The sequence below is a fragment of the Leucoraja erinacea genome, chromosome 18 (genome assembly GCF_028641065.1).
Source record: "Leucoraja erinacea ecotype New England chromosome 18, Leri_hhj_1, whole genome shotgun sequence".
Lineage (NCBI taxonomy): Eukaryota > Metazoa > Chordata > Chondrichthyes > Rajiformes > Rajidae > Leucoraja > Leucoraja erinaceus.
Window position 1 is genome coordinate 18,560,579 of NC_073394.1, and position 24,976 is coordinate 18,585,554.

General features: G+C 42.9%; 1 long non-coding RNA gene across 9 annotated transcripts in view; it reads right to left on the reverse strand.

The window, feature by feature from the left end:
* LOC129705716 (uncharacterized) overlaps positions 1 to 24,976 on the reverse strand; it is an 89,890-nt gene that overhangs the window by 20,089 nt on the left and 44,825 nt on the right. For 3 of the 9 annotated variants that reach the window (XR_008724952.1, XR_008724949.1, XR_008724956.1), the window contains one exon: positions 9,197 to 9,388. The exons of 4 other annotated variants lie outside the window; for them this stretch is intronic. This is a non-coding gene — a long non-coding RNA (uncharacterized LOC129705716). Of the gene's footprint in view, positions 1 to 9,196; positions 9,389 to 10,306; positions 10,495 to 24,976 lie in introns of all 9 variants that reach the window. 2 more of the 9 variants (XR_008724950.1, XR_008724957.1) reach the window with 1 other exon arrangement.

Sequence of the window (24,976 nt, forward strand, 5' to 3'; positions counted from 1 at the left end):
TCCCGGGTATTTAAAGCAGCTCACCCTATCTACAGTATCCCCATTTATCTTCAATGATGTGTACGTCTTTGGATGATGTGCCCTCCTAAAGTCCACGATCAGCTCCTTAGTTTTTTTGACATTCAAGAGGAGGCCATTGTCTTGACACCAGTGCCAGATCAGCCACCTCCTCCCGGTCGGCCTTCTCATCGTTATCGGAGATTAGGCCCACCACCACAGTGTCATCAGCAAACTTGATTATAGAGTTGGAGCTGAACCTAGCCACACAGTCATGTGTGTACAGGGAGTACAGTAGGGGGCTGAGGACGCTACCCTGGGGGGGATCCTGTGCTCAGGGTGAGGGTCTTCGATGTATTTCCTCCCATCTTGACTACCTGGGGCAAGCAGGTTAACTACCTGGGACTACCAGGTTAATTCCAATGCATAAACACAAGACAAGACAATGGGAAGACATATAATCATAAATTACATGTGGTTGCTTTTGGTTTGGTTATGTTTGTGGCTTATTAACATTTTTTTTTTTTAAACTGGCATCACAACTACTCACTTGTGGTTCAGACTCAACAGTACAGCTGGGAGATAGACTGCTTAAAATGTATTCCATATGTGCAGTGACCATTTTCTATACATTTTTGTATGGTTCAAGATGATTAAACAATGGATTTGGAACGTTACTCAAATTCGTCTTTAAGCATCTGTTAATATAGAACCATATATAATAGGACGAGCCAAACATTTGTGTGTAAATGCTAAAGCTTCTTGCAAATGCAAATTAACTTGGCAAGAATAGCCTAATATCAGGGGATACACAAGCAATAGGAATTTACTTTGAAAGAGGTGCACAAGAAAAACGGCTGCAGACATTACAAAAAAATCACCGCTGAATATTTTAACTCATTATCTCCCAACAAATATACTCTAAACTTATAACCATTTTGTTTATCTTCCTCTCGTCATTTTCATAACTTAAAAAAAAAACATACTAGCATTTCTTGATGATCTTGAACATATAATTGAGTTCTTTCATCATTTTCTATGAAGAAACGTGGAAACCTGAGGTAAGCAAAGAGCCTGTTTAGATTATCTAATTTTGTTTTTGTGAAGATTAAAAAAAAAGAAAATAAAGCTTAAGGCTGCCGTCTATTTTGAGTTTAGTAAAATATTACAATGCCCTTTTGCCATTCTGATTGAAGATTATATGATTGATCAAATAGAACTTTAGGCATAGGCATAATTTGTACTGTGGTTTGCATTTAGTGCAGCAGCTTAAGATACACTTCTACCATGTAATAACGTTTTAAGAAAATTGAAGCATGGTGTAGCGACACCTAGTGGTGGGACTGGGAATTCAGAACCCTCGTAAATGGTTGGGTCTGTCACGTGACCCGGGGGTTAGTTCGCGGGCCCATGTGAGTAATTAGCGCTCTTCGCATCGACAGGAACTGTAATTGTTAGTTCTAGACTTGGTAAGCAGTGTTTTGAGTATTTGCCTTTGCGAATAAAGAATATTTCACTCAACCCTGCCTGGTCACACTACATTGGTGACCCCGACGATCCGAACGTTTTTCGGGTCCGATCAAGAACGCCGCCGAGAACCTCGATGCCAACCCCGCCTAGCAGTTTCGCTTAAACTGCCCATTTTCTGGGCAGTCCAACCTCATGTGTGGTTCCAACACATTGAGGCCCAGTTCCAAATTCACCAGATCGTCCCGGATTCTATGAAATACTTCCACGTGGTCGGTGCGCTCAACTAAGAAACCGCCACCCGTTTGCTCCCTTACCTTCAAAATCCGCCTGCTGACAACAAGTACGATGGCATCAAGGCGCTGCTGCTGCGTACCTTCGGGCTCAGCCGCCGCGATTGCGCCGCCCGGCTCCTGCAAATGGACGGCCTTGGTGACCGCAAGCCATTGGTGTTGATGAGTGAAATGCTTTCACTGATGGATGGTCACCAGCCTTATCTCCTCTTCGAGCAGGCTTTCCTGGAGCAGATGGCTGACGACATCCGCCTGCTCCTCGCCAGTAGCGACTTCGCTGACCCCCTGCAACTCGCAGAGTGGGTGGACAAGCTGTGGCTCGCCAAGCAGCAGGACTGCGCTTCCATCAGCCCAGTGTCTACAGCTCTGCGACGGCCTCGACGGTCCGCTCCACCTTCGATCGACAACGCCACGCCGCAACCGACCGTTGCGGATCCCAGTAAGCGCCTGTGGTGTTACTACCACCAACGTTGGGGTGCAGAGGCCCGCCGATGCCGTTCTCCCTGCTCACATCCGGGAAATGCTTCGGCCGATCGCCAGTGGTGGCTATTGCGGTCAGCCAGAAACATCGCCTCTACGTCTGGGACCGCCATTCCGGGCTCAGATTCCTCGTGGACATGGGGGCCGAGATCAGCATACTAACCCCGTCCAGGGTCGACACACGTTCTGGTAAGCGAGATCCCACCCTGACCGCTGTCAATGGCGGCCCCATCCGAACTTATGCCATTCGCACTGTTCCCCTCGTTTTCAGCTCCCACCATTTCAAATGACCATTTACCATCACCGATGGCTCTCAACCATTGCTAGGTGCCGATTTCCTACGGGCCTACTCCCTACTAGTCGATGTCAAGGGCCAGTGCCTCGTTCACCCCGACACCCTCCAGCATCATCGCCACTCAGTGTCTGACACGGACGATACATCTGCCCAAATTCTGGCTGAGTTCCCCGAAATCCTGACCCACCAGTTTAAATCGGCCACTCCTAAACACGGTGTCGTTCACCACATCACCACCTCCAGCCCTCCGCTCTACGCACGGGCGCACATGCCCGACAAGCTGCGGTTGGCTAAGGAAGAGTTCAAGCGCATGGAGGAGATGGGGATATTTTTTTAATTTATATTTTTATTAGAAGCAGTTTACAAAAGTATAAACCGCAGCATATGACATAATACATTTATTGTACAGCTTCCATTTTAATTTTAGCAAAGATGAAATAGGAAAAGAGAGGAAGAGCAAGAAAGAAAGAAAATGAAAGAGAAAGTTAATGTGTAGGAATGGAACCTCTAAACTACCAAATGAGTGTAGTCGAAGAGTGAGTAAGTAAAAGAAATAGGAAAGACATAAAGAAATAAAAAGACAAAAAAGGAAAAAGAAAAAAAAAGTGTTGATACACCTGCTTCATTTCTCTCCCCAGCCATCACCCAGTCCATAAATCAGTTTAATTCCGAAGTTGTGTTGCACCATACTATCCTTGTAATGAATCAATGAAAGGAATCCATATCTTTGAAAATTGCTCTGATTTTCCTGCTAAGACAAGTCTCATACCTTCAAGATGTAGTGCCTCAGACATGTTTGTAATCCGCATTTTAAGAGTAGGGGCAGATGTATTTTTCCAAAATTTAAGTATGTTTGTTTGCTATTATCAGGCCATTTTTTTAAAAATCAAAAAATTTATGAAATTCTTAAAAAATAATATTTAAACTACAATAAAACAAATCAGAACCCACCACCATAATACAATACAAACAAATATCCTAAATAAACTACTATTCAGATATGTTAGAATCCTTATTGAGGATGCATTCAATACCCTGCGGTGCCCGTGGACAGGGCGTATTCCCTTTCTAACCCCACCCAGGCGCGGATGTAACCCCGGAAAAGGGGCAGGCAGCTGGCTCGGCAGAGCCCTCCACCGCCTGGCGCCATGACTCACGGATGGCCAGCTTGGCCAGGCCCAGGAACAACCCAACCAAGGCATCTTCAGCGCTCCCCTCTCCCTTACGCACAGGGTGTCCAAAGATGAAGATGGTGGGTGACAAAATCAAGCCAGAAGGCAATGATTAGCTCCTTTAGGTATTCAAACAGTGGCTGCAGCCTCACGCACTCCATATACACATGGTACACAGACTCTCCCAGCCCGCAAAAGTGGCAGGCAGCTGGCGAGTCTGTGAACCGCGAGAGAAACAAGTTGCAGGGAACTCCTCTGTGCAATACCCTCCACTCCAGGTGAGGAGATGGAGATTGTGCAGCGTTCCGACAGCCCATGGGCTTCCCCACTCCATGTGGTCCCTAAGTCGTCCGGCGGGTGGAGACCGTGCGGGGACTACCGCCGCCTAAATAACGCCATGACTGCCGACTGCTACCCCGTCCCGCACATACAGGATTTCACGGCCCATTTAGACGGGGCTTTCCAAAGTTGATCTGGTGCGCGGGTACCACCAGATCCCCATCCACCCCGATGATGTGCCGAAGACAGCCATCATTACCCCTTTTAGCATGTTTAAATGGCTGCGGATGCCGTTCGGCCTTAAAAATGCTGCACAAGCCTTTCAACAGCGTATGGACATGGTCGGCCGTGGGTTGGATTTCGTGTTCTACTGATTATTTTACGAGACTATTATCATTCTAGGCTATTACCACAGCCTGACCTATTGCTCTGTATTTGCACATTTTCCACATTTCTAATTACACTCATACGATAGATTTTATGAAGAACGAACCATATTTTCACTTTCTAACAACCCCCATTAACTGATCGACCAGAAAACCTAATTTACAGCTTAACTGTAGGTCAAACCTACCTCAATCATTCAGAATGATTTCTTTTGCCTATCTATCCCTTTCCCATCCTCTAAGCATTAAGTCAATTAATACTGACATCTTTTCTCTTTTTCCCACTTCTGATTAAGATTCTTTGACCTGAATCATGAACTTTTTTTTTCTTTCCAGTTGTGTTTCCAACAATTCTTTTTAAATTTAAGATTTCTTGCAACTCCATTTTTTCAACTTTAATTTACACATTATTGGCAACTCTGGGTGATAATTTTCATGGCCAGCATTTCACTATCAATATTCTGTAGTGGCAATAAAAGATCTAATCTTGTTGGAGTATGATATCTCATGGTATTGCCTGTTAAATTTTATCCGCACCTTTCAATTTAAAAATGTAGCTCACCATAATTTGGGGAAGTTAACCAATAAAATATAAACATTGAGAAAGAAACAGAAGAGCAACAAGGAAGAAAATACATTGGAGTAGAATAAAATAAGATATACAAGGAGGAATGAGAAGAGAAAGAAAAACTGGGCTATGAAATTGAAAGAGGGGGACCAAAGGGGAAAACAAGTTTTAGATCTCACATTTTAAATAGTGATGTATTACCTGTCTAGTCCAGTGATGTTGAATGATATTGCTAGGTTAGGATACTACAAAGATAGATAGGTTGAGTGAATGACCAAAAACTTACTGTACAGGATGTGGATGAGGTTGTATTTGGAGTAATGTGTACTGTTTTGTTCTGCTAAAAAGAATGAAAGGTGATCCTTTTGAAATGACTAAAATTCTAAAGTGGCACGACAACATAGATATTGGCCTTTATGATGAATTGGGCAACCTTCACAACTCTTTGCAATTTCTTGCGCTGTTTGGCAGAGCTGTTGCCAAGCCAAGCTGTGATGCAGCTCGATAACATGCTTTATGTAGTGCATCTATAGAAGTTGGTAAGAGTTGATGGAGACATGGCAAACCTCCTCAGTCTCTTGAGGAGGTAGAGGCATTGGTGCACATTGTTGCCATTGACTCAATGGGCTGGTCTAGTCCAGATTGTCGGTGATATTCACACCAAGGAATTTGAAGCACAGTCATTTCCACTTCAGTTCCATTGATGCATATCGGGTATACACTCCAATGCGTTCCCTGAAGTCAATAATTAGCTCCTTCATTTGGCTGACAATATTATTTTGATACCATGTTACTAAACTCTCAATCTCCTTCAATGTACTTCATCTCGTGAGTGTTTCAAATCCAGCCACTACAGCGGTGTCATCTGAAAACTTGCAGATGGAGTTATAGCAGAATTTGAGTATATATGGAGTACAGTAAGGGTTTGAGAAAACATCCCTGTTGAGAATTATTGTGGAAGATGTATTGTTGTTTATCCTCACTGATTGTGGTCTATGGTTCATAAAATTGAGGATCCATTGGCCGAGGGGGTGCTGATTCCTAGGTCCAGGATTTTGGAGATGAGTTTGGTTGGGATTATGGTGTTGAAGCTATAATTAATAAATAGGAGTCTGATGTGAATGTCCTTGTTATCTTGATGTTTCAGAGATGATTGTAGACAAGGTGTCACGGTGGACCTATTGTGACAGTAGGCAAACTGTTTTCTCAGACCAGCAATGCACAATTTTCTTTACCAGATCCTCCTGCTTTAATTTCTGCTTTTAAGCAGGGAGTAGAGGCACAGCTAGGTGGTCAGATTTTGCACAGAGTGGTCAGGGGATGGAGTGTTTGGGCCTCTGGTTGGGCAGGAGATGCACTGATAGAATTTTGGCAGCACATTTTTGTGGTTGGCCTGATTGAAGTCCCTGGCTATTATGAACAAGGCCTTTGGATACTTTATTTCAAGGCTATCGATAGCAGAATACAGTTCTCCAAGTACAAGCTTAGTATCAGCCTGGGTTGGTTGTCAACCCCTATCAGGATAGCCAAGGCCAGGATTACCATATCTGAGCACCACGGAGTTAATTAGGAAGCACTCTCCTTCTTCTCTAGCTTTGCCTGAGGGCACAATATGATCCATCCGGTGAAGTGAGAAGCCCTTGGGTTGTAAACACTGTAAGGTAAAGCAGGGGTAAGCCATGTCTCTGTAAAACAAAGCACACAGCAGTATCTCAGTTCCTTAAGGAGGTGAGTCTAATTTTAAGTTCATCCAGGTTGTTTTCAACAGCTTGGACATTTGCCAGCAGTATGCTTGGGAGGAGTCACTTGAAACCACATAGTTCGAGTCCCACCTGCAGTCCAGCCTGTATCCCACATTTTCTAGGCAGGGGGTTATTCCTGGTCAGTCCCAGGAGTTCTTGTGTGGAGTCAGCTGTTCCATGAGGTAGGCGGCATACTGGGTGGGATCTGGGAGTTGTCCCTGGTGTCGGGTGGTGTGTTAGGTTGGGCACTTAGCCTGGTCAGGTGATATTGAATAAAGGATAGGCCTTTGGGGTCAGGTGATGTATCCATCCTCCTGTTTTCTTATGTATGTCTTGTAAATGTGCTCATTCAAATGGAAATTACACTATTGAATTGCACAAGTGTGACATTACAATGAAATTTTTGAAGAGTTTGAAGGCGAGCTCCCCAACTTGCCCAGAAGTTTCATAATTCAAGTAATATCTCTTCTCCACCACAATTTGATGCTTGATTTAAATAATAATGAGGAGTGCCTTTAAACAGTGTTTTACTGGCAGCTATATCTGAACCTATGTCAATTAATTCAATCGTGCGTTTTTCATCTAGAAAGTTAAAAGGGTTTATATGAAACTTTAATCTTCTCAGTTTACCAGTTCAAGGTCTTTCTTTTAGAAAGTATTTACACTTCGTATATCGAGATGGGTGTGGCCTTTGCTTGAACAAGTAAAATAACCAAGGTGTTCACACTCTTCAAAGAAAGTTTGTCTGATCAACTGCTTTTTGGCTGTTAATGAAAGATAAATCTAACACGGAAAGGGAATGATACAAATAAATTACTTGATCTTTGTACTAACTTGAATAAAGATTCATAACCATAAAGACACCTACAGACCTGCATGAAACTAAAGTTCACAGCAACTCACACTACATATTATCTAAATGGTGGCCGATTGGGAAAGGGGGAGATGCAGCGAGACCTGGATGTCATGGTACACCAGTCATTGAAGGTAGGCATGCAGGTGCAGCAGGCAGTAAAGAAAGCAAATGGTATGTTAGCTTTCATTGCAAAAGGATTTGAGTATAGGAGCAGGGAGGTTCTACTGCAGTTGTACAGGGTCTTGGTGAGACCACACCTGGAGTATTGCGTACAGTTTTGGTCTCCAAATCTGAGGAAGGACATTATTGCCATAGAGGGAGTGCAGAGACGGTTCACCAGACTGATTCCTGGGATGTCAGGACTGTCTTATGAAGAAAGACTGGATAGACTTGGTTTATACTCTCTAGAATTTAGAAGATTGAGAGGGGATCTTATAGAAACTTACAAAATTCTTAAGGGGTTGGACAGGCTAGATGCAGGAAGATTGTTCCCGATGTTGGGGAAGTCCAGGACAAGGGGTCACAGCTTAAGGATAAGGGGGAAATCCTTTAAAACCGAGATAAGAAGAACTTTTTTCACACAGAGAGTGGTGAATCTCTGGACCTCTCTGCCACAGAGGGTAGTTGAGGCCAGTTCATTGGCTATATTTAAGAGGGAGTTAAATGTGGCCCTTGTGGCTAAGGGGATCAGGGGGTATGGAGAGAAGGCAGGTACGGGATACTGAGTTGGATGATCAGCCATGATCATATTGAATGGCGGTGCAGGCTCGAAGGGCCGAATGGCCTACTCCTGCACCTAATTTCTATGTTTCTATGTTTCTATATGTTGTTGGCTCATTTCTATTTCGAGGTAGACAGAGCTTCATCTCCCATAAACTAAACTCAGTATACATTTTCCAAGCTACTGACAGGGAGTTAAATGACTTAATCAGTACTGGGCTGATTTTCTCTTCCTGCTGCTGAAGTGACAACATTAAAGTGCAGGTCTCACATTTACCAAACCCATACTGTCAAATTTGTCTGATTTTTTAAATGTTGTCTTCATCATTAAAACTTGGCAAGCACCAGGGTGCGGTTTGGTTTGGCACAATGTGGAAATCAACTGCTGGAAGCCAGGCATAGCAAGAGCACTTTCATTTTCTGAATAACTTTCTAAAAGCTTTTTAACAGAGCACAGAGCAACATTATAATTGTAATTGTAATTAATTTATTAGCCCAGCGGATAAACATACAAGGAATCTGATTTGATTTGCCAACAATCATATAAAAAAGCAACAAGTTACATAACCACATAAAAATTAAACATAGTCTAAAACAGCCACCACAATGTCGTGTGAGAATTCTCAGGGCACACAGTATAAGCGGAGACTCACAGCCATTATTAGTTCAATGTCCGGGCCACACACATGCTCCTTCACCGTGATGTGACCAGAGTTGTACCGACCGCTGTCACTCTCTTTGTAGTCCCTGTCCGCCCAAACAGTCAGAAAGTCAACCACACACACACTAGACTCCGGGATGTTCTCATGGAGCCATGTCCCCACAAAACACAGAGATCACTGCATTCACGGCAATCCCTCCGAGTTTTCACAAGTGCAGGCAGCACGTCCATCTTGTTTTTCCCACATTTCCCACTGTGATGTAAGGCAAATGACTTTTACCTTCTTTCCTCCTTTTCTCCCGCGGTCGGGGCAATCAAAACTTCCGCAGTCGAGCGATCGAAGCTCCCACGATCGGGGCGGTCGAAGCTCCTGCGGTTGGAGCTCCCGCAATTGATCCCTAGCAAAGACACCGCCAGCTCCACGATGTTAACGCCGCAGTGCAGACGGAGGTACGATGAAAAAGTTGCATCTCTGTCGAGAAAGGAAATAAAAAAAGGTTTCCCCCAACCCTCTCACCCCCACATAATACAAAAACTAAAGGTACACTAAAAACATACAAGTAAACACAGACCAAAACAGCAAAAGAAGAGAAAGACGAGGCAGGCTGTTGGCCATGTACGGCGCCACCTTGATGTTTTTGAGTAGTTCTTGTACAGCAGGTAATTGCACAGAGAATTATAGGAGTGCCATAAGTATTTGTAAAAATACAAGAATTACACATTTGATGGCTATAGGTCACATCCGATGTTCCGACAACTTCAGATGATAGTCCATCATGATCTATTGTCACTCTAGCATCGTTAAAGAATGTCATTGAGATTGTGCAGAACATTTTGAAGGGTATGAGAGGGGGGACATCTAGAAGGTATAGTTCATGTGGAACCAATGGCATATGAAGCAAGATTATTGAACTCTGTGCAGCAGCTAAAGAGGAAGTTAAAAAACACAAATTCAATGTATCTTTGGATTACTCCCAATGTCAAATGGTGGGTAATAATTAAGGAACGTAGACTGGAGGAATGGTTTTACGCAAACGGAGTGCTTTCGGTTTCCGCAGTATGAGGATTAGGTACACAGAGGACTAGGCATGAAAACCAATGATAGCACAAAGAAAGAAAGAGAAGGAATAAGACATGAGGCATTCTAAGATAAGTTTGCCCAGCAAATAAGCCAATGCACAAATCATTGTAAACAGTGTTGCTCTGCTACAGCCAGAAGTTACCACACATGAGTGATATTCCAATAAGAGTAGAGATTTAGCTCAAAGGAGAATACTAATTAAATAAAATTCCTGGCCATGAACCATTTAGGGAAGGTAGCGAAGAAGGATTTTATCATTCTCTTCCCTTATAACCAACAAGATACAATAACATTTTACTTTTACCCTACCATAATCAACCCAACACACACTGTAAATCCTTCCTTCCACTGTCTCCATTCTTTAGTCAAGTTACTTGCTTGGAAATCCAGCAGCTCAGGCATCCTTAATTGTTCCATTGTGTGTTTTCTCAACTGACACATGCAGCTTGCTCTTCTTTGGCTCATGTCCACGCTATGGCAATTGGGAGGGATCAAGCCTGGGGGGGTAGGGTGGAAGATTGCAACCTTCACGTGGTCCGCCCTGTTTCGACTAATGTAATCAACTCGACGTGCACAAACGGAAGATCAAATAGAACAAGTTGTCCAACAACTTTAAGCTGTGCACGCTACAAAAAAGAAGAAGAAGATGAAGAGAAGAAGCCTGGTGTTTGGTATTCCAGCTTCTGGAATAGGCATAGATTCTAATTTCATACTTCCACTATTAACCAGCATTTCTGAGACCCATATCTGTAAGATGCTGTAAAACAATCAGTAATTCAAACCAACAATAAAGAAAAGGAAAGTGTCACAACAGGCTTTTCTTGCTGTGGCTTTCTGCCACAGCTGCAGACAACTCCAGCTAAGTTCCCCAGCAGAATCACCCAGAAATCTGTTTGCCACATGACACAATCTTCAAAGTGATACAGTCTTAAAACAACAATGGTTACTCACAATCAGTTTTATGTAGAATTTCTATATTGCACACCTTCTGACATTCTGCTTTGTAAAATGTGCCTAGCACTTTAGAATCTGCTCTGTGCATTTTTAGTCATAGAATCATAGTCATACAGCATAGAAACAGGCCCTTCAACCCAATGTGCCCACACCGACCAATATGTAACTTCTACACTAGCCCATTTGTCTGCATTTGGCCCATATCCTCTAAATCCTGTATTTAATTCCAGTAACCATTCCTCACCCCACCTGCCCAACTGATCAAGATCCTGCTGCAATTTTTGACAACCATTTTCACTATCTACTATACAACCCCTTCTGCAAACTTGCTAATCATGCCATATATGTTCTCACCCAAATCATTGATATAGATGACAAACAGCAATGGGCCAAACACCGAACCCTGAGGCACACCACTAGTCACAGGCCTCCAGTCCGAAAAAGCAACCTTCTACCATCACCCTCTGCTTTCTTCCATGAAGCCAATTTTCTATCCATTCAGTTATCTCCCCTTAGATTTCATGCAATCTAACCTTCCAGAACAGCCTACCACGTGGAACCTTGTCAAATGCTTTGCTGAAATCTAAACATTCAATGTCTGCAGCTCTGTTTTCTTCAATCTTTTTGGTCACGTCATCAAAAAACTCAATCAGTGAAACACGACCTCCCATGTACAAAACCAAATCTGCCCTTGTCCATCTAACTGCATGTATATCCTATTTCTGAGGATACTCTCTAGTAACTTTCCGACCACACATATTAAGCTCACTGGCCCAGTAGTTTCCAGCCTTTTTCATGCAGCCCTTTTTGCCAACATTTGCCGCCTTCCAGTCTTCCGGCATCTCGCAACTCGTAAGTCTCAGCCAGGGCTCGTACAATTTCCTCTCTAGCTTCCCGCAGTGTCCTCAGATATATCTGATCAGGCTCAGGAGATTTGTCTTCTGTGTCAGGACCTTCAGCACCTCTTCGACTCTAATACTAACTGCTCTCAAGATTTCTATGAATGCTGTTGGCACTGATATGACCCACACAATCTAGCTATTCACCTTCCTTTTCCAGAATATTTTATAGCCACTCATTGATACCCTCGATCTTAATATCAAAGAGGCAATATAAATATGGAAACTTGCCCTGTCCCCAAACTACAGAAGCCCTATAATTATCATCCTCAAAGAAAGTCTGTCCTCTTAAAGTTAGCCATACATTCCTGTACCAAATGGATGTTAAAATTACACATGGCCCAATGAGTTTACTTTCACCACATTATACAATGATTAATTCTGCAAGGTGAGCCATCACAGACAGCTTTCCAAAATTCATGTGCGTGCCCTGGTATAGCACGTCACATAATGGACCACCATAACACTTCTCTTCAAACAGCACCAGTTGTGACATAATCTTTGGAAAAGACAAACTCATAACAGATGTACAATACACACTACAAGAATATGGAATGAAAATAGAAAATGCTGGAAACACTCTGCAGGTCAGGCAGCATCTGTGGAAAGGGACCCAATGTCAAAACTGGGAAAGGGAGAATATTTGTTCAGTGGGATAGAAGATGGGTTAGGGATGAGAACAACAAGGACGTACCTTTAGAAAAATGAGGAGGAATTTCTTTAGCAGAGGGTGGTGAATCTGTGGAATTCATTGCCACAGATGGGTGTAGAGGCCATTGGGTATTTTTAGGTTTTGGAGCAAAGGCAGGAGATAGGTTTGAGAGGGAAAGACAGATCAGCCATGATTGAATGGCAGAGTAGACTCAATGGGCCGAATAGTCTATAGCTGCTCGTATGACCTATGAACAAAATGAATATTTCTGACAACTTCAAATATGATATGATATGATATGCTATGATATGATATGCCATTTATTGTCACTATACATGTACAGTGAAACTGAAAGCTGCTCGTACTCAGTGCATACATACAATTTTACACAAAAAACAAGAAACAGAAAAACAAAACAGAAGGGAGATGGGGGGGGGAATAGGTGCACAAATTCTACGGCGCTACATACATATATACATATATACAGATGGAAGTCCGTGTTGGGCGGTGTAGTCAGTGCATGTGTGGATTTGAATTTATGGTAGATATAACTCTCGGGAAGCAGCTATTCCTGAGTCTGTTTGTCCTGGATTTGATGCACCTATAGCGCCTTCCAAATGGCTTAATGGGGCAGTTAAAAACACATTAAGCCACTTTGTCTGTGTAATGTGATGTAAATAGTGAAGTTGTGGTGCATGTCTAGCAGGCAAGACTATACAAAAGGAATAATAAAAATTATCCACACAATATGGTACTTTACTAAGCAAATACAAGAGATTGCCCCATGTCCATTCATCTCACCAATAAGGATCGAAACATTCCTTCCAGATGATCCTGTCTCCGCTACAATTATGGAGAAACCAAACGTAGATATGGTGAATACTTGGTGGAGCATATGCATTTGGTCCGTTGGTGTGAGCCCGGGAGTCTGGTTGCCTGTTACTTTAATTCATCACCCAGCTCCCACTCTATCTTCTTGCCCAGTTACAAAAGTCCCGATGAAATCTTGAGGAATAACACCGCATCTTTCCCCTAGGCATTCTGCAGCATTCTTGTCTCAAAATTTAATTATCCAACTTTTAATTAGCTCATTCTTTCTTTCTGTTTGTTTCAAAATTGGTAATTTTTGCTTGCCATCATGTTGGCTCATATTTTTTTTATTCTATTTTTACAGACTGGCCTGCTGTGCACATGCCACACCCTACATTAGCAAAGAAGCTCCTTAAGCAATCTGGACTTGCCCTAACAAAGTTTGTTCCTTTGTTCTACCCATCTCTTCCCAATTGCTTCCCTAATTAAAATTACTTTCTATTTCTCTTTCCCAATTCTGACAGAGGGAGCTAAACGTGAAACATCAACAAATGCATTAACATTTTCATCCACAGGTGCTGCCTGACCTGCTCAGTGACTAGTATTCTGTTTTTCTATCAGATTTCCAATATCTGCAGTTTCTTTTGATTTTCGTCTCCTGGAATATGACATTTGTCCATTTAAATGAAACATAAGTTGGTTTGGAAGAAACTTGATTCTCTATTGTTTTTCAACAGTATTTCTTTGTTGGCAAAGCAAAAGAAGGAACAAATATAATGATCCTGATTTATGATGTTGAGTCAGTGGGAATAGGACATGGTTGATATAATGTGCTCTATCCTGCTTTGCTCAACTTCAAGTACTTCATCACACCTCCATGAGATCCATGGTTGATTATGTAACCTTCAATGGAAGAAAGTCCTGCAGTCAACATTCCTTTTCAGACTCCTATAATTAAAGTCATAAAGTGATAGAGTGAGACAGTGAGAGAATGATACAATGTGGAAACAGGCCCTTTGGCCCAACTTGCCCACTCCGGCCAACATAACCCAGCTACACTAGTCCCACCTCCCAGCATTTGGTCCATATCCCTCCAAACCTGTCCTATCCATGTCCTTGTCTACCTGCTTCTTAAATGTTTGGATAGTCCCTGCCTCAACTACCTCCTCTGGCAGCTTGTTCCATTGTAGGAGTTATATGGAAGGGAAAGGAATGGAAGGTTATGGTCTGAGTGCAGGTAGATGGAACTAGGTGTTCGGCACGGACTAGAAGGGCCGAGATGGCCTGTTTCTGTGCTGTAATTGTTATATGGTTATAAATGAGAGCAAGGCCAGGGTGATGCGACTCTTTGGCTGCCTTCATGACGCAGAGCCTATTACAGATCTCTTTAATGGTGGGGGTCAGTACCTGTGATGGACTAAGCAGTGTCTTCAACTCTCTGTAAGCTCCTTTGTTCTTGAATTGCTGAACCACACCATGTTGCAACAAGTCAATATGCTCTCTACAATACACCTGCAGACGTTCACAAGAGTATTTGTCGCCGTACTGAATTTCCACAATGGGTTCAAACTTGACTTCCAATGTTGTCTGTACGAATTTTCAAGTTCTTCTTGTGACCTCCCACTGCTCTCTCCCACATTGCTAAAGATGTGTTGGTAGGTTAATTGACCACTGTAAATTTTCCCTAGAGTGTAGGTGAATGCAGAATGTGGCATAATTACGGGAATGTGGGGAGATTAAAATGGGATTCATATAGGATTAGTGCAAATGGGTCTTTGGTGGCCAGCAGAGACTTGATGGGTTGAAGAATCTGTTTCCTTGCTGAGTAACTCGAATGCTTGAATGATTGCAGATAGGATAGTCTGTTTGACTGCCACAATGCTACAAAAATAAATGCCAAATGTGGAATTTATTTTAAGAAAACATTCATGCTGTCATGGTTAACTTTAGAACTTAAAATATCAAGCCATTAAAATGCCTCTGCAACAACTGCTAATTCAGCCTTGGCGGCCTTTTGACATATGTTCCATCAACTATCCAGATGATTGTAATAATAGTTGTACAAAGAAGCTGTTACAGACGAGTTACTAATTTAATGATTCATTCACCAATTATTCTGTACATTTCTAATTCCTGGTACATTGTAAAAGTGTTGAACAATTTTTGATAATGTACAATAAAAATGTAATGTTTAATTTCCTGGAATAGAGCAGCCAAATTGATTTTTTTTTTAGTTTAGAGCTACAGCGTGGAAATGGGCCCTTCGACCCACCGAGTCGGCACCGACCAGCGATCCCCGCACATTAACACAACCCTAAACACACTAGGGACAAATTTACATTTCTACCATCCCAATTTACCTACAAACCTGTACATCTTTGGAGTGTGGGAGGTCACCGATGATCTTGGAAAAAACCCACGCAGCTCACGGGGCGAACGTATAAACTCTGTACAGACAAGCACCTGTAGTCAGGATCGAACCCAGGTCTCTGACACTGTAAGGCAGTAGCTCTACCATTATGCCACTGTACCACCCCGCATTAGATCAAAGGTTTTTAACTAGGGGTGACCAATCTTCGATCTTAACCTTTTAAGGCATGCTCAGGATTGCCCCAGAGAGACGGGAGGCAAATCTTCCCAAAGTATAGCCTGGGCATTAACACTTAGAGGGGGAAATTAATAATGTCTGAGGAGATTGATTATTATCTCATCATAAAGTCATATTCATAGAAATTGTCATTGCATAAAGTACAGCACAGAAACAGATGCTTTCGTCCATAACCCCCCCCCCCCCCCCCCCCCCCCCATTGTCCTATCTACACTAATTCCATCCATCAGCATTATGTGGTCTTACAATACAATCAAATACTGTTTATTATCATTTGAACCTCAAATGAAGTTCAAACGAAAATTGGTTTCTGCAGTCATACAACAAGAAAAGAACCAAGACACACACCAACACAATTTACACAAATATCCATCACAGTGAGGAGGAGATTCACGTCTTGTCTCTCCCCTGCTCTCCATTCTTCTCCCGATGTCAAAGCCCCCGGCGGGCGATGGTAAGTCCCGTGGCCATTAAGGCCGCGCCGGGCAATGCAAGGCCTCGTTCCGAGTCTTGACATTGGAGCCCCCGGCGGGTGCTATAAAGTCCCGCGCCGGGCGATGTAAGGCCCTGCTCCAGGTAATTTTCAATCCCGCAATTCGGGCGGGAGAAGTTGCCGTTGTGGGAGCTCCGAAAAGTGGTCTCCCACCAGGGACTCGCAGGCTCCCGATGTCACCATCCACCGGGCCTGCGGCTGGAGCCTCCGAAGCTCCAAAGTTGGGCCGCAGCAGCGCGCCACCACAGCTGTCCACGCTCCGAAGCCGGCCAGTTCCACGATGGTAGGTCCGCAGGCTCCGTGACTGGAGCCCCAAGGTTGTTCCGGTTGGAGGCCGCTCCACATGCTAGGCCCCAACGACAATGGAGACCCGACAGAGAAAAGGTTGGGTCCCCCGTACAGGCAAGAGATTTAAAAGTTTCCCCCATAAAAGTATTTTATAATTCTTCCAAGAGTTTCTATTTTATCTCAAATGTGTTCCTCAATAGTGTTTAGATTTGGTGATTCTAAACCAAATCTGCTAAATTTCTCCTGACTCGGGGTTTTCGAAATATCGAAAATTCCTTTGCCCCGCAGATGCTGCTTGACCTGCTGAGTTTCTCAAGCAGGTTATTAGCTGCTTCATATTCCAGCATCAGCAGTCTCTTGTGCCTCCTGTTAGATTTCTCTTCAGCTTCAGAAACATTGAAAGTTTCACGACTTCCACTGTTCCAACTTCTTTTGAACATTAGCTTTGTTCTCTTTTCAATCACTGCTATTGTACAAGCCATCAACTCATTCAAGTACTTGATGACTGTTTAAAAAAAAAGTATCTTGATTACTAATCTGATTCTATATTTATATAATTTATACACAAATCCTCTGTTCTCGTCTAGCTCAGTTAACTTAACCATATAAATAAAATTTAATCTCCTATTATGTTAATGTTCTTTAAAAGGTCAAGCCTTCTCAAAAACAATGTTTTCCTAGATTTTAAAAAAAACACCATCTTTCTAATGCAAAACACAAATGCTGTTTGGCCCATATCCATCTTAACCTTTCCCATCCATGTACCGCTCCAAATGTTTTTAAAATATTGTTATACTACCAGCCTTATCCTCCTCAGGCAGCTTGTTCCATACACCCACCACCGTCTGTGTGAAAATGTTGCCCCCCAGTTTCTTATTAATTCTTCCCTGTCTCACCTTAAACTTATGTCATGTTTCTTGATCCCCCTACTTTAGGGGAACGACTGTGCGTTCACTATATCTATCCCCCACAGGATTTTATACAACTCTGTAAGTTCACCACTCAGCCTCCTGCGTTCCAACGAAGAAAGTTCTAGCCTCCCCAGTTTCTCCCTATAGATGGGTAATGATGAGTCAGAGTACAGGAGGGAGATTGATAATCTGATTGAATGGTGCCAGAATATTTTATTGCTGGAATTTTGATCCAGATTTCTTAGCTGCAGGGGAAACTTCCTGCCTGCATCTACCATGTCAAACTCTCAATGACTTTGATCCAATTAGGTTACGTTTCTGTGCTCCAGAGAGGAGAGACCTATCCTTTGTCCTCACCTCCCATCCCAGGATCCACTCTGTTGCATCACGGCAGCACTCCCTCTGAATAAAGTCTATTCTATTTTAGATAAGTAGACCATTATCCTAAATTGTGCACAATACTCTGGCCCCAAATAATTAATGTAGGTAATCTCTATCCTTGTACTGAAATAGTCTAGAAATCCATAATATCCATTGCTTTCTTAATTGCCTCCTGCATGGATATTTTTGTGTTTTGTACTTTGGTTCAAAGACACCCATAACTCTTTGATCATCAACACTTCTCCATATTTTATAATTTAATAATACTCACCACTCCATTACTGAAATGAACATCATTGCCTATTAACTCAGCTTGTCTAAATCTTCCAGAAGCTTATTTGCATCCTCATGTTACCGGCAAACTTGGAAATGTAACCTTAAGCTATGCCCTGCTGTTTTTCTTGGAAATGTTACCCTTGGATTCCTTAGCCAAATCATTACTTATAGACTGTGACTATTTGGGCCCCAAGTGCATCAATACTTGCATTCTGCTAGTTCAAGGAGAACCAATTTCATTCCAATCCTTTGCTTTCTATCTGTTAACTATTCTCAATCCACCTTAGTGCATTACTCCTAAATCCATGTAGTCTAACCTTGTTCAGCAACCTCATCTGGGAACTTAGAAAAACTTTCCAAAGATTCAAATGCATCATATCCACTGCTTCTCATCGTCTACACCTTAAATCTTATTTTCCTTAGGCAATCTTTTAGGATCAAGGACGACTTGCTTTAGTTTTTGTTGATTTTGAGATGGCTGATGGGGAACCACAGACCTCTTTTGCAGATGTGGCAGGGGTAATTGATAGGATGGGAGGGCGAGTAGTTTGTGACACAGTATTCTCTTTTTTTGCCATTTAAGCAGGGCTTCAATGTAATTAGTTCACAAACCACAGTAATTAGTCATATAGCATAGAACATACAACAACACAGAAGAGGTGTGTAGGATGGAACTGCAGATGCTGATTAACACCAAAGATAGACACAAAATGCTGGAGTAACTCAGCGCAACAGGGAGCATCCCTGGATGGAAGGAATGGGTATCCCTCCATAGATGCTGCCTGTTCCGCTGAGTACAGCACATGTACAAGCCTTTTGGCACAACATGTCTACACCGTTCATTTTACTAACATATCTTATCCCATCTGCCTACACAATCTGCATCCCTCTATTTCCTGCCTGTTTATTTGTCTGTTTTGATGCCTTTTAAACATTGCTAACATGTCTGCTTGTATCACCTTCCTGGCAGTGTTTTCCAGACACTTGCCACTCCGTGTAAAAAAATCTGTCTTGCAAATTTCCTTTTATTAGTTTAGTTTAGAGATACAGGACCTTCGGCCCAATGAGTCCATGCTGACCAGCGATCCTCGCACACTAATGCTATCCTATACACACTAGAGACAATTTACAATTATACCGAGCCAATAACCCTACAAATCTGTACGTCTTTGGAGTGTGGGAGGCAACCAGAGATCCTGAAGAAAACCCACACAGGTCACAGAGAGAACATACAAACTCCGTACAGACAGTACCCATAATCCTTGTTCAATACGTACCAGGGCCCCATCCCCGACCTCTACCTCCGTTACATTGATGACTGCTTTGGGGCCACCTCCTGCACCCACACACAACTGACTAACTTCATCCACTTCACCACCAACTTCCATCCGGCACTCCAATACACCTGGACCATTTCCGACACTTCCCTACCATTCCTTGACCTCACCATCTCCATCGCAGGGGACAGACTTCTGACCGACATACACTACAAACCAACTGACTCACATGGCTATCTGGACTACACGTCTTCCCACCCTGCCCCCTGTAAAGACTCCATCCCCTACTCCCAATTCCTCCGCCTACGCCGCATCTGCTCCCAGGATGAGACGTTCCACACCAGGGCATCGGAAATGTCCTCGTTCTTCAGGGAACGGGGATTCCCCTCCGCCACCATAGATGAGGCTCGCACCAGGGTCTCTTCCATACCCCGTAACACTGCTCTCTCTCCCCATCCCGCACTCGCAACAAGGGCAGAGTCCCCCTAGTCCTCACCTTTCACCCCACCAGCCGGCAAATACAACAAATAATCCTCCGCCATTTCCGCCACCTCCAACGTGACCCCACCACTCGCCACATCTTCCCATCTCCCCCTATGTCTGCCTTCCGCAAAGACCGCTCCCTCCACAACTCCCTTGTCGATTCTTCCCTTCCCTCCCGTACCACCCCCTCCCCGGGCACTTTCCGTTGCAAACGCAAGAAATGCAACACCTGTCCCTTCACCTCCCCCCTCGACTCCATTCAAGTACCCAAGCAGTCGTTCCAGGTGCAACAAAGGTTCACCTGTATCTCCTCCAACCTCATCTACTGTATCCGCTGCTCTAGATGTCAGCTGATTTACATCGGGGAGACCAAGCGGAGGTTGGGCGATCGTTTCGCCGAACACCTCCGCTCCGTCCGCAATAACCTACCTGAACTCCCGGTGGCTCAGCACTTCAACTCCCCCTCCTATTCCCAATCCGACCTCTCTGTCCTGGGTCTCCTCCATTGCCAGAGTGAGCAACACCGGAAATTGGAGGAACAGAACCTCATATTCCGCCTGGGTTTCTTGCGTCCGGATGGCATGAACGTTGAATTCTCCCAGTTTTGCTAGCCCTTGCTGTCTCCTCCCCTTCCTTAACCGTCGAGCTGTCTCCTCCCATCCCCCTGCCCTCGGGCTCCTCCTCCTCCCTTTTTCCTTCCTTCTCCCCCCCACCCCCATCAGTCTGAAGAAGGGTTTCGGCCCAAAACGTCGCCTATTTCCTTCGCTCCATAGATGCTGCTGCACCCGCTGAGTTTCTCCAGCATTTTTGTGTACCTTCGATCTTCCAGCATCTGTAGTTCCTTCTTGAACAGACAGTACCCATAGTCAGGATCGAACATGGGTCACTGATGCTGGAAGGCAGCAACTCTACCGCTGTGCCACCCTTTCCCCTGTAATCTTTCCCCATGTCACCTTAAAGCTATGCCCTCCAGTATTTGACATGCTCACCCAGGGAAAAACTGCCAACTGTCTATCCTATCTATGTTAAGGATAAGAGGGAAGTCTTTTAGGACTGAAATGAAAAAATCATTTTTTACACAGAGAGTGGTGAATGTGTGGAATTCTCTGCCACAGAATGTAGTTGAGGCCAGTTCATTGGCTATATTTAAGAGGGAGTTAGATGTGGCCCTTGTGGCTAAAGGGATCAGGGGGTATGGAGAGAAGGCAGTGGGTATGGAGAGAAGGCAGGGATGGGATACTGAGTTGGATGATCAGCCATGATCATATTGAATGGCAGTGCAGGCTCGAAGGGCCGAATGGCCTACTCATGCACCTATTTTCTATGTTTCTATGTCTCTCATTATTTTGTATGCTTCTATCAAGTTGTCTCTCAGCATTTGAAACTCCAGAGAAACTAAACCCAGTTTGTGCAAGCTCTTGTTATGGCTAATTCTCTCCAATCCAGGAAACATCCTGGTGAATTTCTGCAAACTCTCCAAAGCCTCCACATCCTTCCTGTAGTGTGATGACCAGAACTGCACAAAATGCTCTTTATGTGTCCTCAGTAAAGCTTTATGCAGTTGCAACATGATCTCCTGATTTTTATATTCAATCCCCTGATCTATGAAGCATGTTGAATACCTTTTTTTACTAACCCACCCACTTATGAACATCCTGCATGCTTCATTTCCCACATTCTTCACTTTTTCTCTCATTCATCTATTTCAACCCTGCATGATCCCATTATTATTTACTCAGTGTCTTAATATCACATCCTTTACTATAGATTCCATCATTTTCTGATAATTAGTATCAGGGCTGGCAAGTTAGAAGCTGAAAATCCAAGAAACCATAAATACTGAAAACCTGGAATGTACAGAAAATGCTGAGAAAATGCAGCATCTGTGGAAGGAGAATCAGAAGAGTTATTGTTTCAAGTCAGAAGCTGAAATATTAAACTGTTTCTTTTTTCACAATGCTGCCTGACCTGCTAATTTTTTTCCCTGCATTTCATGTTTATGTAACTGATCAATGGATTTCTTGTTTCCTTAGTCCTTCCTTTCTAGAATATTGATGCCTTATTTGCCACACCCAAATCTTCAGGAACCATTGCATAATCATGGAATATTGGTAGATGGAAAGTGAGCACCTATTGTGGCCTCTTTTAAAACTAATCATTAGGTCCTTTTCTTTAGATTTAACTTAATCTTTAATTTCTCATGCAATCTTTGATTGGACCACATTTCTTGTTACATCTTTGTGTCCTAAAGAAATACAGGTACATATTTGCTCGAGACCATGTACTATTTCTCGAAACACTAGCCATTGTCTGTCCACTGTCATAATTTGGTCCACAACATTTCAACAACCTGCCCTTTATCCCTACGTGGTGTCCTTTATTTAAATCTGAAAACCTTCATTTTGGATTGAATTATTCCACATTTGAATATAATGTAAAATATACTTCAATATATTATAAAATATAAAATCATATCATGGTCATGCTTTCATAAAGGCCCATTAATAACAAGGCTATGAATTTCTCAATACAAAATACTAAATCTAAAATAGCCTAGTCCTTAACCAGCTCCTCAACATGCTGATTCCAGAAAACTATTTTATTATATATTCCAGGAATGCAGCCTCTGCATTGTTTGTACTAATTTCATTTGTTCATTCAATGTGTGAATTCCACAGATTTACCACCCTCTGCCAAAATAAATTTGCCCACATCTCCATTCGGAAGGTACGTCCTTTTATTCCTGAGACTGTGCCCTCTGGTTCTAGACTCTCCCATTGTTGAAACATCCTTTCCACGTCCACTCTATCTAGGCCTTTCATTATCCAGTAAGTATCAGTGAGATCCTCCCTCATCCTCTAAACTCCAGCGATTGCAGGCCCAGAGCCTACAAATGCTTCTCATATGTTAACTCAATCACCCCTGGGGTAATTCCCATAAACATCTTCTGGACCTTCTCCAAAGCCACCACATCCTTCCTCAGATACAGAGCCCAAAACTGCTCACAATATTCCAAATATGGCCTGGTAAAGCCTCAACATTACATCCTTGTAATGCTTATACTTTTGCATACCATGTCTCCTTTGGTGCACGCCTTTGCTTCTGCTGCCTATTTATTTTCCTGATCACATTTCTAACCTCTGCTAACAGCTTTCCTTCCTCACTCTCAGATTTGTAAATGAGGTGTTATGAAGCATTTGCAATCTTCTAACTTCAACATTGTTTTTCCAGCAGCACCTAAAACATCAAAGCCTTTGATCAAATTCCTTGTTCATCTTCTCGGTATTGGGTTCTGCCAGAGAAGAAGACTGAGCCCAACTTATGTGAATTGCCAGGACAGGAGATTTAGGTGTTGCTAAACTTTTATTCGGTTTGGAAATTCTTTGAACTGGAGTTCAATAAAGGAGCATCTTTGAACTGAATAGGGGAATAGTTATGGGATAATGATCATAACAACATAAGCTTTATATTAGCTACAGTAAAGAAGAAGGATAAATCCCAAGTAAAGCCATTTAATTGGAGAAAGCCAATTTTAATGAACTGACAGATCTAGCCCTAATAAGCTTGCTCAACCAAATGTTGACTGGCAAATCGACAGCAGAACAATGGGCTACCATCAAAGAAGAAGTCATTCAGATACAGTTAAAGCATATTCCTATTCAGGACAAAGGTAAAACAGTCTAGAACTTCCTAGATAATGAAAGAGACCCAGAAGAAGATAAATCAGGTCTGAAGAAGGGTCTCGACTTGAAACGTCACCCATTCCTTCTCTCCAGAGATGCTACCTGTCCCGTTGAGTTACTCCAGCAGTTTGTGTCTATCCTCAGTTTAAAGCAGCATCTGCAGTTCCTTCCTACATAAATCAAAGCAAGGCTGCTTACGATATCAGGTTGTGAATAACACAAATAACCAGGTGGATTACAGAAGAATCAGAAGGGATGGGAAAAGTAAAATAAGTGGCAAAGAGAGCAAATGAGACAGGTTTAGATGCCAACATGAATGAGAATCCGTAGGTTTTCTGTAGCTACTGTAACAGTATAAGTAGTAAAAGGATAGTAATAAGTACTAAAAGTGTAATAAGAAAAAATGGGAATTTGCACATGGAAGCTGAAGACACTGTTAAGGTGCTCTTTGAATACTTTGCATCTGTCTTTTTACGGTAAAAGAGTGCTTCCAAATAAATAACGAAAGAAGAGATAGATGAGAAACTGGATAGGTTAAAAATTAATCGCATCGAAGTGTAAGTAAAGACACAAAATGTTAGAGTAACTCAGGGGGGTCAGGTAGTATCTCTGGATTAGTTAACGATTTTCCAGTGATGCTGCCAGACCCGCTGAATTACTCCAGCATTTTGTGTCTATTTTTGGTGTAAACCAGCATCTGCAGTTCCTTCCTACACATGAAGTATAAGTAAAATTGGCTAAACTCAATGCAGGTAAGTTACCAGAATGGGATGCATCCTACGATTTTGATGGAAATACAGGTGGAAATCATGGAGCGCCAATCATAGCAACATAAGAACATAGAAGCATAGAAAATAGGTGCAGGAGTAGGCCATTCAGCCCTTCAAGCCAGCACCACCATTCAATGTGATCATGGCTGATCATCCAAAATCAGCACCCTGTTCCGGCCTTTCCCCCATATCCCTTGATTCCCTTAGCTCTAAGAGCTAAATCTTACTCTCTCTTGAAAACATCCAGTGAATCGGCCTCCACTGCCTTCTGTGGCAGAGAATTCCACAGATCCACAACTCACTGGGTGAAAAAGATTTTCCTCATCTCAGTCCTAAATGGCTTACCTCTTATTCTTAAACTGTGACCCCTGGTTCTGGACTCCCCAACATTGGGAACATTTTTCTGCATCTATCCTGTCCAAGCATCTCAGAAGATTCCCTCTCATCCTTCTAAATTCCAGCGAATACAAGCCCAGTCAACCTATTCTTTCATC